The following is a 12,020-nucleotide window of genomic DNA, read 5'->3' as shown; positions in this document are numbered from 1 at the left end:
ACCACTTGACATCCCAAGATGTCCAAGCAGTTTAGATAAAAACACATACAATACAATATAAAAACCAGTTATAAAAACAGTATAAAACAATAAATACCTTTAAAATATTACAACAAAGCAGTAAAATAGAGCAGTGTCATGACCAATTACAAGTCAAGGAAAGCTTGAGTGAACAAACACATTTTCAAGAGGCGGTTGAAGCTTGCCACCATTTCAGCCTCTCCAATCACAGATGGGAGAGTGTTCCAGAGGTGGGTGCCCACTACCAAGAATGGTTAGTCAGTCACTGGGTATGGAAAAAAAGAATCTTAACTGTAGCTTAGGGGTAGGCAACATGGGGCATCAAAGCACCCACAGTTGCCCTCCTTGGCATCTTCTAAGGTGCCCTACCACTCCTACTTAAAAACAACAACAACAAAAACACATTTTTCTTACCGGAATCTGGGATGGCTTTGAAATAGGTTTGAGCTAGTGCTCAACACTGTGGGTTTAAAAGAGTTCTTTAGTGTATTGGGGCTCAGCCCTCACCTCTGCCCTGTGCTCAGTCTTTTAGGCAGATCACTTGTGCTTTTGCCACGTGTCCCATAGCAGCCATTTTGTGGTGGTGGTGCCTATGACAATTTTCTCAGATTGCCAAATGTGCATATGGCCCAAAAAGGTTGCCTACCCCTACTCTAGCTGTAATGGTTGTCTTAAAAATACTTTAAAGTTAGCTAAAATCTGCAATGTGGGAGATACCCCCCCCACACACACACACACACAAGCTAGGGTTGTGTGAATCAGCAAAACCTGAGCTCACTGAAGTTCTCCAAATTCCTTCTTGAAGCTCATTCCAGCTTGAATCTGAAGCTCATTCCAGCTTGTATGATATTATGTGAGCCCTGTTTGTTTCTTTCCATATGCAAATCCATGCATATTTATGTGCATATTTTTTAGGGATGTTGGAGAATTCCCCTACGGACTCCAGTGAGGTCCCCGCCACCCCCCAAAATCCCCCCCGGAACCGACCTACCTGGCAGCAGTGGCGGTGGCTCCGGGTCATCTTCTGGTCGCTGCCGGCTATGCCGGCCACCATTTGCGTCCCTGCCAAGCCGTGATAGGCTACGTAAGTATCTACGTAGCCTATCATGGCAAAGAGCAGGGACTGCTCTACGCCATTTGCAGCCACTACGCCATTTGCAGCCACAGCCTGGCAGCGGCCGGAAGTCCGGCTGCGGCCGGCCTTGCGGCGGAGCCAGCCAGGGAGGATTCTGAGGGGAGGGACAGATCACCTCCCCCCACACCATAGACTGCTGGCCAGAACAGGGTAAGTGTTTCATGCACCCCTGATATTTTTCCAAATGTGCACATCAATTGTGCATGTTTCTGAAATGTACTCATTTTGAAAGGTGCACATTTTTGAAATGTATGCATTCTATCAAATGCTTTTTTGGGGGAAGGGGGGTCCAGGAAACACAGTGAAGAGCCAGGAATGTACAGACCTTTACTACATATTGCGTTTTAGTCCATGTTTGATCTGAAAGGCACAATCTGGGTAAAATCCTGATCAAGAATGAACTGAAACAAATTTCTCATACATCCCTACCCCAGGCACACATTGACAGGATTATGACATCACCGTTTCCCTTCCCCAGCCACTAGGGATGTACGGATTCCCCACCATCCATTTCGGTGGATGGGTGGCAGGGGAGGCGATCCGTTCCTTCCCCCTAGAATCCTTGTGGAGCAGCTCCACTCTGTGAGGATTCTGCAGAGCTGAGGGCTGTCCCATTCCGCTGTCCGCATGCCCCAGATTCTCCCGTTGTTTTTTTCCGGCTCCCCAAACTTATGTAAATAATTCCATAATTATCACCAAAAAATCCTTTTTGTGTGCCCACCGTAGGTCTTTGTAAAAGTAAAGCCCTTCGCGGGGATTCCCCACATAACTTCCGGTCACCTGACCTCTCCGGACTAGGGATGTACGAAAGTCACTTACCCTTTCGCAGGGGTGCTTCGTGGTGGGGGGGAGGCGCTTCGCTTCTCCCCCCGAATTTCAGGCGAGGGGGGGGAGCCGTCCCGCCTCTCCCGGCCGAAATTCAGGCCAGGGAGAAGCGCCCCATCTCCCCGATGGCGAAACAAAAAGTAAAAACAAACAAACAAACCCGTGATAGGCTACGTAACGATTAACGTAGCCTATCACGGCTAGATTTCCAAAGTCAGCCATGATAGGCTACGTAAATCGTTACGTAGCCTATCACGGGGGTTTTGTTTTTGTTTTTTTAGACTTTGTAATGGCGGCAGCAGCCGGTCGGAAGGCCGGCTGCCACCCCCGCCCCCGACAAAACGCCAACGAACTGCCGCCAGGACCCGCTGCCGGGAGGGACATTCGCCAAAGGTAAGTCCCACCCCAGGGGGGGCAGGGGGGTGGAGAATTTCACCACCGATTTTGGGGGGCCTAATGCGTTGGCGCTCGGCCCCCCAAAGATTCGGGGAGAAATTCTCCGCCATCCCTACACCGGACCTGTCCTGACCTCACCAGACCTGACCTCATCTGACCTCACCTGACTTCACCTGACCTCACTGGACCTTTCCTGACCTCACCTCACCTGACCTCACCGGACCGGACCTCACCTCACCTCCACAGACAATAAACAGAAAAGATGGAGGATTTCTGTGGACTTTGTGATTCAGCCCCAGCGAAAGAAAGCCTTGGGAAAATTCCTCGTAAAAAGGGTAAAGCCACTCGCATTCTTCTTCCTCCATTTCCGATTTACAGAGTTCTTTTCATATTTTTTTTTGTAAAATCTGCCATTCGGCGGCCAAAAAAAAAAAGGGTCCACATGAGCTCCGGTCCGGGATGACTGGGCCGCCCCGTTCCGAGGAGAATTCCGCAGACCGGATTTGTCAGAATTTGATCCCATTTAAAATTTGGGCGGAACATCCATACCAGCCACTGCTGAAAAATTCTGCAGCTTTCGAATGCTGCAGTTTGTCAATTTCTCTTGCATTCTTGATAACTTTGCTATCACTTGTCAGGCCCCCCAGTTCTGTCAAGCCCATAAAGTGAGAACATTGATGTATTTTAGACCGGAAGAAGAAGTGGGCTGGGGGAGGGGAGAATGGCAGCCACCAGCAGCCACTGGGTGCTGGGAAGAGCTCTCTTTGCTACTTCAAAACTGGCAGTGATGGCAAAACAATGAAGAAAGGAGACCAACTTCATACCAAATGACAACATGCACATACGCATTCAGGCTGGGAGTTCCCAGTCTGAACATTCAGGCCAGAAGTAGGGATGCCAGAGAATTCAGCCACGAATCTTGGCTGATTCATGGCAGAACGAAGCCCCTGCCCCCCCCCCGCGAAAGGTGCGTGAAATGGGACACCTACCTGCTGCCGTTTGCGCTGCTTTGTGAATGGTGGCCGTGTTCGCGTATCACGGCTAATGCAGGGATGCCATTTGCATCCCTGCGGAAGCTGTGATAGGCTGTGTAAGTATTTACGTAGCCTAGCACGGCAAAAAAAAAGGGGGGGCATTTGCGTTCCCTCTTTTTTGGCCATGATAGGCTATGTAAATACTATGTAAATATGCCATTTGCGCCCATCGCTTTTGCTGGAATAGGCTACGTAAATATTTACGTAGCCTATCAAGGCCAAAAAAAATGGGGAATGCAAATGGTGGCCACCATAGCCGGCGCCATTTGCATTACCTGTTTTTTTTTTTTGCCGTGATAGGTTACGTAAATATTGCAAATATCATGGCAAAATACAGGGACACAAATGGCGGCGACTACAGCAGCCACCATTTGTGTCCCTGTGCATACTGCCCAGTGGCCGGACGTCCGGCTGTGGGCGGCCCTGGCTGACAGCTCCGCGGAATTACTGCGGAGTGGAGCCAGCTGGAGAGAATTTCAGGGGGAGGGATGGAGTGCCTCCCCCCTACCGCGAATGTCACCCTTCGAAATGGTAAGTGACTTTCGTACATCCCGAGACAGACGTTCTTAGCACTCATTGAAATGGCTGGTCTGGGGAATCAAGGCTGAAGAAAACATGACATTAGTTAATGAAAAAGGTCAAGGTTTTGTTTTTTTGTTGTTGTAGGGATGTCAGAGAATTCCACGACAGATCTCGGTGAGGCCGAATGCCAGTGCATTCAGCCCTCCGAAATCCATTGTGGAATGAAGCCCCCGCCCATCCAAACCCACAAAAGGTGCAGGAAATGGAGCACTTACTTGCTCCCGTCCGTGCTGCTTTGCGAATGGCGGCCATCCTGAGGCCGCCATTCGCTTCCTCTTCATAGCCATAATAGGCTACATAAATACTTACGTAGCCTATCATGGCTAACGCAGGGATGCCATTTGTGTCCCTGCAGAGGCCGTGATAGGCTACGTAAGTATTTACGTAGCCTATCATGGCAGGGGGGAAAAAAACCAGCATACACAAATGGCGGTAGCTACGGCAGCCGCCATTTGCGTTTCCTTTTTTTTGCCGTTTTTAACCTACATAAATATTTACGTAAGCAATTACAGTGAAAAAAGGGGGAACGCAAATAGCGTCCACTACGCTATTTGCGTTCCCCTTTTTTTCACCATAATTGCTTACGTAAATATTTATGTAGTCCAGAAACGGCGAAAAAAAGGGAACGCAAATGGCGGCTGCCATAGCCGCCACCATTTGCATATGCTGGGTTTTTTCCCCCCTGCTGTGATAGGCCATGTAAATATTTATGTAGCCTATCACGGCTAAATACAGGGATGCAAATGGCGGTGGCTACAACAGCTGCCATTTGCATCCCTGCAGGGCTGCCCAGCGGCTGGATGTCCGGCTGCAGGAGGCCGGAGCTGGCCAGCGGCTCTGCGGCTTGGCTGCGGAGCGGAGCCGGCCAGGCAGGATTCCGGGGGGAGGACCGGATCACCTCCCCCCCGTCGAGGATTCCAGGAGGAGGGATGGAGCGTCTCACCCCCCAGCGGAAACAGAACGGAATGGAAGGTAAATGTTCTGTCCATCCCTATTTTTTTGTGGGAAGCAACATGGAAAATAATGATTCATCAGAACACCAAAATATATTAATCCTCAGCCATCAGTAAGCAAAGTTCATAGAACAAATTGCCGATTATGCTAAATTCTAAGCAGGCGGGGGTGGGGGAGAATTTTCAAGGCTGGATTTTTCCCTCCAGCAACTTTTTATGATAGATAATTCTTGCAGATTTTTTTAGGTCATAATTATTATTCAGAAGTTGCAAATCCTGCAGAAGGAAGTGTATGATATGTATGCAGAGATCGATGTGCCACTGCCATATCTCTGCATTGCAAACTGAAACTTAGCAGCAATCTTTTTGTAGAATGTCTCTCACATCCTCCTCTTTCTAATTTGGTTAACTGTTGTGATCATGCAGAGATCACAGTTATATTGAAAACTGAGTCCTACTATATTGTGAACTGTCCTGTAGCATAAATCCAAAGTAGCATGCATTGTATTGTAAGGATGGGAGGATCTCTCACTCCCCCCCCCCCACACACACACACTGCATCTGTTGCTAATTGTTAGTGGGTGGCCCAGTTGGGTCACCCATAGTTATGGTTGGGAACACCATTTCACCCATGGGGGCAAAAGAAATGGTTTAGGAGGGCTTAGTGAAGCTCTCCCTTGTGTGATCTGCCCCGAATTTTGCACTTAGATAGCTATGATAATTTGCTAATGGATTAGCTAGGTTTGGTGCATAACAAAGTTTATTATGGAATGTTGTAGGGAAAAGGATTAGGCCCCCAAGTAGGGCCTCATGGACAGAAGTTAGCATTGGTCTTTGAGATATTGGTCCATGGGGAGTTCTTCTAGTGCATAGGCTATGGTAGAAAAAAAAATTGAGTGTGAAAATTCAAGAAAAAAGGGTGAAAAGGTGTGACCAACTGCCTGTTGCACAAAATATGGATCGAAAGCTACCAAATTTGCCAGGCTGGGAGAGAATAGTCCAATTAGCAGCAAGGTAAAAATCCAGCAAGATCGATCAAGGATTGGGGGAGATATGAGCTCCCCCCCAACCCCAATTTGTTTGAATTGAGAGAAGTCAGTTGGAAGCTTTGGGATGTTCGCACTGAGCTGTGGCATGTGGCCGGGGGGGGGGGATTTAAAGGAGCCCTCTGCAGCCCCAGGGCAGAGCAGCTTGATCCAGTTAATCAATCAAGCTTTAAGGCAGGGAGAGGGAATTAAAAAGGCTGTGCGCTGCCCCTGCAGAAGGGTGGTTGGCTGCTACAGTAATTGCATACTTCAGGCAATGTGGATGTGTCCCTACCTGGTACCACTTTTCCTTATTCCTTATCCTTCACTTCTACTGCAAAGCCTTGAGGCGATGGCCACTGCTTTGGCAAACAATGCATCAACAGTATTGTCCTCAATCAACTTTAGGCAGCTGGTAGAGAACTGCTTAGGACAACAACTGCTTTCTCTGCCTGAGCAACAGGATGCTTTCCAGTTTTCCCTGGCCCTGGTGGATGCTTTGAAAAGTCAAGACTGTGATATGGAACCACTCATCCAATGCAACACAGCATGGATGCAGACATGTGCCTCTTGCCCAAATGCCCACCGGCCAAACCTGCAAAAAACACTTTGCCTCTTCACCTATTTTTCCATAGTACCTACAGCTGCATTCAGCCACTTGTATCAGGTGGCATCATTTGGGATAGATGCACACAATGTGGTGGGGATGTCCTCTCTACATTGCTGCTAGCTGATGTGTCCCCATATTTAGTTGTGCTGCTGTGTCACTCAGTGGTCAAGGCCGGGAAGAATGTGTTCCTATAAACAATTTTAAGAGCAACAAGCTGTGCATTGGACCACATTGTTTACCACACCGGCAGCAGGATTTCATCTTGGGCAAACAGCCACATCTGGTCACCATGCCACCTGGTGCAAGCAAGCAGATGGGTGCTGGGTAGTGTGTAATGACACCCACCTATCTGTATGCAAGTGACTACTGACACATTTAAAAGATGCATACATTCTGTTTCTGGCTAAGAAATAATAGATGGCTGTTCAATGGTGCTTTGTATGAAGAGGTGATGGGAAGAGCAACCAGGAAGGTTTATCAGTACGATAATGTGTTCATACTGGAAAACATACTAGTCACAGACAAGGCTTCTCAAAGGTCTTCAGTTGCCAGACATTCTTCTTTGACCATCTCTTGTGCCCAACTTCCCTGCTGCCAGACTTCGTAGCTTCTATGGCCTTCTGAACTGTGGCTGGTGCCTGGTATTCCAGGGTGAGCCACAGCAGATGTGTCCTCCTGCCACTTCTGGTGTACTGGTAGCCAGACACTGTGGAAGCTGTGAACTCCTCACACCCAGCTGCCATGGTCCACACCTGCCCACCACAGACTTTTTCTGACCACCACTTGTGCCCAACTTCCCTGCCTCCAGACTTTTAGCCTGCCAGTTTTTGTAGCCACTGTACACTCCAGATGACATGTAAAATGTAGAAATGCTTCAACAGTGGGGAAATGTTCTCTTGCAACTCCAGTGTTGATAAGCACCAGAGTCTCCGCATCCCTTTGTGCTCTTACATCCATGCTGCAATACTTGCAGGGAGGCAGGAGTGAAGCAGGAGGGAGGAACCAAGGGCTTGTCTTAAAACCTTAAAACAAAACCTGTGATATCAGTGGCAAAACCCATGGTGGTTCATGTGTTATGGCTGAACACATAAAAGCTGGGAAATCATTTTTTCAGACCATAACACCAGCCTCCTTTCAAACCACAATTTGCCTTGGGCAAAGGGACCAACACACGTGTGGCGAGTGACAAAGGGCAGGAACCCGCTGGGATACACACTTGGCTGCTGAACCACAGGGCTCTGGGACCTATCAGTCAACAGCCTGAGTGCTCAGACCTGTGAGACATTACACATGCCAAGTCAGAGTTGCCCCCTCATGCCCGAGTGAAAACAGCTGAGAGAAAGTCAGTAGCACAGGGGTTAACAGTTTGGTACCCACAGCCTCCACCCCATATCCCACTTCCCCTTTGTTCCACCCCCCCCCACCCTGTGCCACTGGCAGCAGTGAATGGGAAAACAGCTGGAGTGCTGGTTGGCAGAGAGGAAATTGGGATGTCATACCAGATAGAGAGAAGCAGGAAAGCCAGCACCCAGCAGAAGCAGCTAACAGTTTGGCCTCCATTGGGCTGCAGCAGCATGGCAACAGCAAGCACCCCCACCCCCCCAGCCTCCACCCCATTTCTACCTGCCTATAGGAGTGCAGGAGTTAATTTCAGGCAGCTCCAGTCACTAGCTGAAAATGGTATCGGCTCATTGTTGATGTGAATAGACTATCGGTGGCTGAGGATATATTTGTAGTCACTTGTAATTAGCTGGGGATGCTTTTTAGGGATGTACGAAAGTCACTTACCTGGTTCCGCAGCTTGCTTCGCGGTGGGGGGGAGGCGCTTCGGTTCTCCCCCCGAAGTTCAGGCCGGGGGGGGAGGCGCCCTGCCTCACCCGGCTGAAATTCAGGCTGGGGGGGGAGGCGCCCCACCTCGCCTGGCCAAAATTCAGGCCAGGGAGAAGCGCCCCGTCTCCCCGGCCATGAAATAAAAAAGTGAATGTAAAACACACACACACACACACACACACACACACGTGATAGGCTACGTAACGATTTACATAGCCTATCACGTGTGTGTGTTGATTTGTTTTTTACATTCACTTTGTAATGGCGGCGGCGGTGGCGGCAGCCGGTCGGAAGACCAGCCGCCGCCCCCACCCCCGCCGAACCACCGCTGAACCACCGCTGGGACCCGCCGCCAAGAGGGGCATTCGAGGGAGGTAAGTCCCATCCCGGGAGGGTGGCGGGGGTGGCGGAGAATTTCACCGCCAATTTCGGGTGGCCGAATGCATTGGCATTTGGCCTCCCCGAGATTCGTGGAGAAATTCTCCGCCATCCCTAATGCTTTTTCAGTTACAATGTATGATCAACCAATTGTTGAAGCCTCTTAGCTACTACATTGAGTACTGCCCCTGCAATACTATGTGCTGTAGCAGCTTTTGCTGAAGGCACAAGATCGGGAGAGGGGCAGGAGGTGTAGGCTATAGGGGCTGTTAACCCCTGCAGTGATGGTGCCGCCCAATGGTGGGGGCGGGGGCAGGGGGGAATTGTTAACCCTTGTATTGCTGGTTGCTGGCTTTCTCTCTGTATCCCAACTTCCTCTCTGTTAGCCAGCACTGAGGCTGATAACTCCTTCACTGCTACAGGACTATGGGCAGCTTGATCTTCAGGTACAGAGAAGCAGGTACCCAGAGATGCCTAATCAACATGAAATGCGGGGTGGGGGGGCAACTCTTACATGGCATGTATAATATCTCATAGGTCCAAGCTCAGGCTGTTGACTGATAGGTCCCAGAGCCCTGTGTTCAATAGTCATGCATGCATCCCAGTGGGCTCTTGCCCTTTGTCACTTGCCACACACGTGCTGGTCCCTTTGCCCAAGGTGTGTTGTGGTTTGAAAGGGAGCTGACGTTATGGTTGAAAAATGATTTCCCAGCTTCTGTGTGTTCAGTGCAACCATAACTCATTTTGCCACTGAACTTATCCTAATGTTTTGCTTCCTTCAAAATCTTCTGGCTGTTTTGCCTCAGCATGTCTTCCCCCCAAAAAAGGAACACTGAAAGGTGGAAGCATATAACATTTACAGAAGGCTTTGATGTTCCTTTATGGCATTGATTGGGAACTTGTGGTCCTCCAGATGCTGTTTTACTACAAGCCCCATCATCCCTGACCATTGGCCATACTGGCTTGGGCTGAAGGGAGTTGAATAACACATGGAGGGCCACAGGGACCTCACCCCTACCTTATGGGCAGAGGTAGACAACCTGGTGCCCTTCAGATGTTTGGGGTTACAGTTCCCATAGTTCCTGACAATTGACCATGCTGGCTGTGGCTGATGAGAGTTGTAATCCAAAGCGTCTGGATGGCACCAGATTGCCTGTCCCTGGACTAGGTTTATTAGGTACAGGCTGGGGCCATGGGCAGCCGTGCCCAAATTTGGTTCTGGGGGTGTCTCCAGTTTAGCTCAGGCATGAGCTGTCACTGTCAGCTGGAGGCTGGAGTTCAGAGAGCAAGAAGTGTTGCTTTGCTTATCAAAGGCAGAAAGAGAGGGTCCAAATCCAGCCAGTCCAGGGACTTCATACTGCCTGCAAATCACAACTGCTGTTGCACATCCTTCTTCCCCCTTCTGGGCCTGAAGTGGACTTTGAGTCTGGAGTACTTGCAGGATTGTATCCAGTGTTAGTTTAACTTGTCCCATTCATTTCAGTGGACCTACTTTAAGTAGGATTAAAACTGGATCCATTGCCCACAGTAGCTCACCAGGGCGGGCTGAGTTCCAGCTTAAAGGTTCTTAGTTTAAGCCCTGGAATTCCTGACATGTGGGGCCAGTCTGCTAATGACTACATTGTTGCCTTCTGCATTACTAGTGAGCCATTCTACCGCAAAAGAATAAGATTATTCTTCCTAGCACGTGTTATTCTTTCTAATGAAACATCCATCTAAACTTCCAAAATCAATGGCGTACCTGACAGTTGCATTTGAAATGTTAATAAACACAACACCCAGAACAGCCTGACATACAAGTTTGTTTTTCATTTGGAGACTTTGATATCTGCTAACTATTAAGATTTAGCCAGAAGAATCAATATCTGTACCCCAAGGCTGATTATTTTTTCTGAATTTCCTCCAAGTTAGCCTAGTAAAAAGGTCGTCTCAGGGCTGTCAGCCAGGCAGAGAAGGCAGCTCAGGCTTGATCCACAGCGCAGCAGTGCTGGCTGCACTTTAGGGCACTGTGCTTGTCCCTGGACTCTGCAGCCCCCACGGCCCTCAAGCAGACCTGACGTCATGGGACTGCCTAGCCCAGCTGCCATGGAACATGCTGCTGTAACTGGTGGGAGCGGCTGCGAGTTCAACCAAAGGAGAAAACAGAAGACCAAGACACCTTGCAACCAGTGGAGCCTGGTGGCTCTGGTTCCGGTGGGGCAGTGCTTCCATTCTGGGTTCCAGTCAGAACCAGCCAGAACTCTAAAGGAGCTATCCAAGGTGCTGAACTTACATTGGGGGGTGGGGTTCAGCACCCCGGATAGCTCCTTCAGAGTTCTGGCTGGTTCTGACTGGAACCCAGAATGGAATCACTGCCCCACCGGAACCAGAGCCACCAGGCTCCACTGCCTGTAACCAGCCCCAGGGAGCTTTTGTGGCTGCTTTTGACCGAGCAGAGCAGGGCTGGCTGGGCCATGGTGTATCAGGAATTCAGGGGTTAGCTAGACCTTTTCTTCCTGTTCTGGAAAAAGGGTGGCCCCCAAAAGAAGAAACGCCTCTCCCAAAAAAGAGGACACCAGTTTGCATTACTTTTGCATATGTTAATTTATATGCATCAATGCAAATTGAGAGATAATGGCTATCATTTAAATAGAAACACAATACATCTCGCTACAGAGAAGAAGGTTAATCAGGTGATGGATGTGCCAGCTCAGCCTGCTGTCTGGGGGCTAACCACTGATGGGCAACTCCAAGGCCCCTGCTGGATCTCTCTTCTTAGGGTTCTTCGACTTTAAATCAGGCTTGGCTTGGGCAGCCCATCAAAGAGAGGGCAGTCCTCTGACAGCTCTTCAAAAAGAGGACTATCCTTTGAAAAGTAGGACACCTGGCCACCTTACCTGGAAAGGATGGAGGAAGGGTAGTGTCAGTGCAGCAGAACTCTTTTCCAGAACCCTTTTCCTTATGCATGTTTTACTCATCATCATTAGAATTGGTATGAATTAGGGATGTACAGATGGAGTAAAATCCACTTTCGTGGATTGTCAGGTGCCTTTTGTTCCATTGTCCATTCACAGACGGATTCGAATAATTTTTTGTTGTGCAAAAAATACACAAATAATTCCATAACAGGGTTCACAATAATTTACGTAATTTCCTTAGCACTTAACATTTAGTATATTTTCCCCCATTCCATTCAGCTTTTCCCCATGTATATTTACCAGTCTCAGCAGAAACTTGCATATTTTCCTATGA

Source organism: Heloderma suspectum, chromosome 3 (assembly GCF_057233095.1).
Source record: "Heloderma suspectum isolate Gila_16-S chromosome 3, 16-S_ref, whole genome shotgun sequence".
In the NCBI taxonomy this organism is placed as follows: domain Eukaryota; kingdom Metazoa; phylum Chordata; class Lepidosauria; order Squamata; family Helodermatidae; genus Heloderma; species Heloderma suspectum.
The sequence above is the reverse complement of the archived record's forward strand: the minus strand, read 5'-3'. Positions refer to the sequence as shown.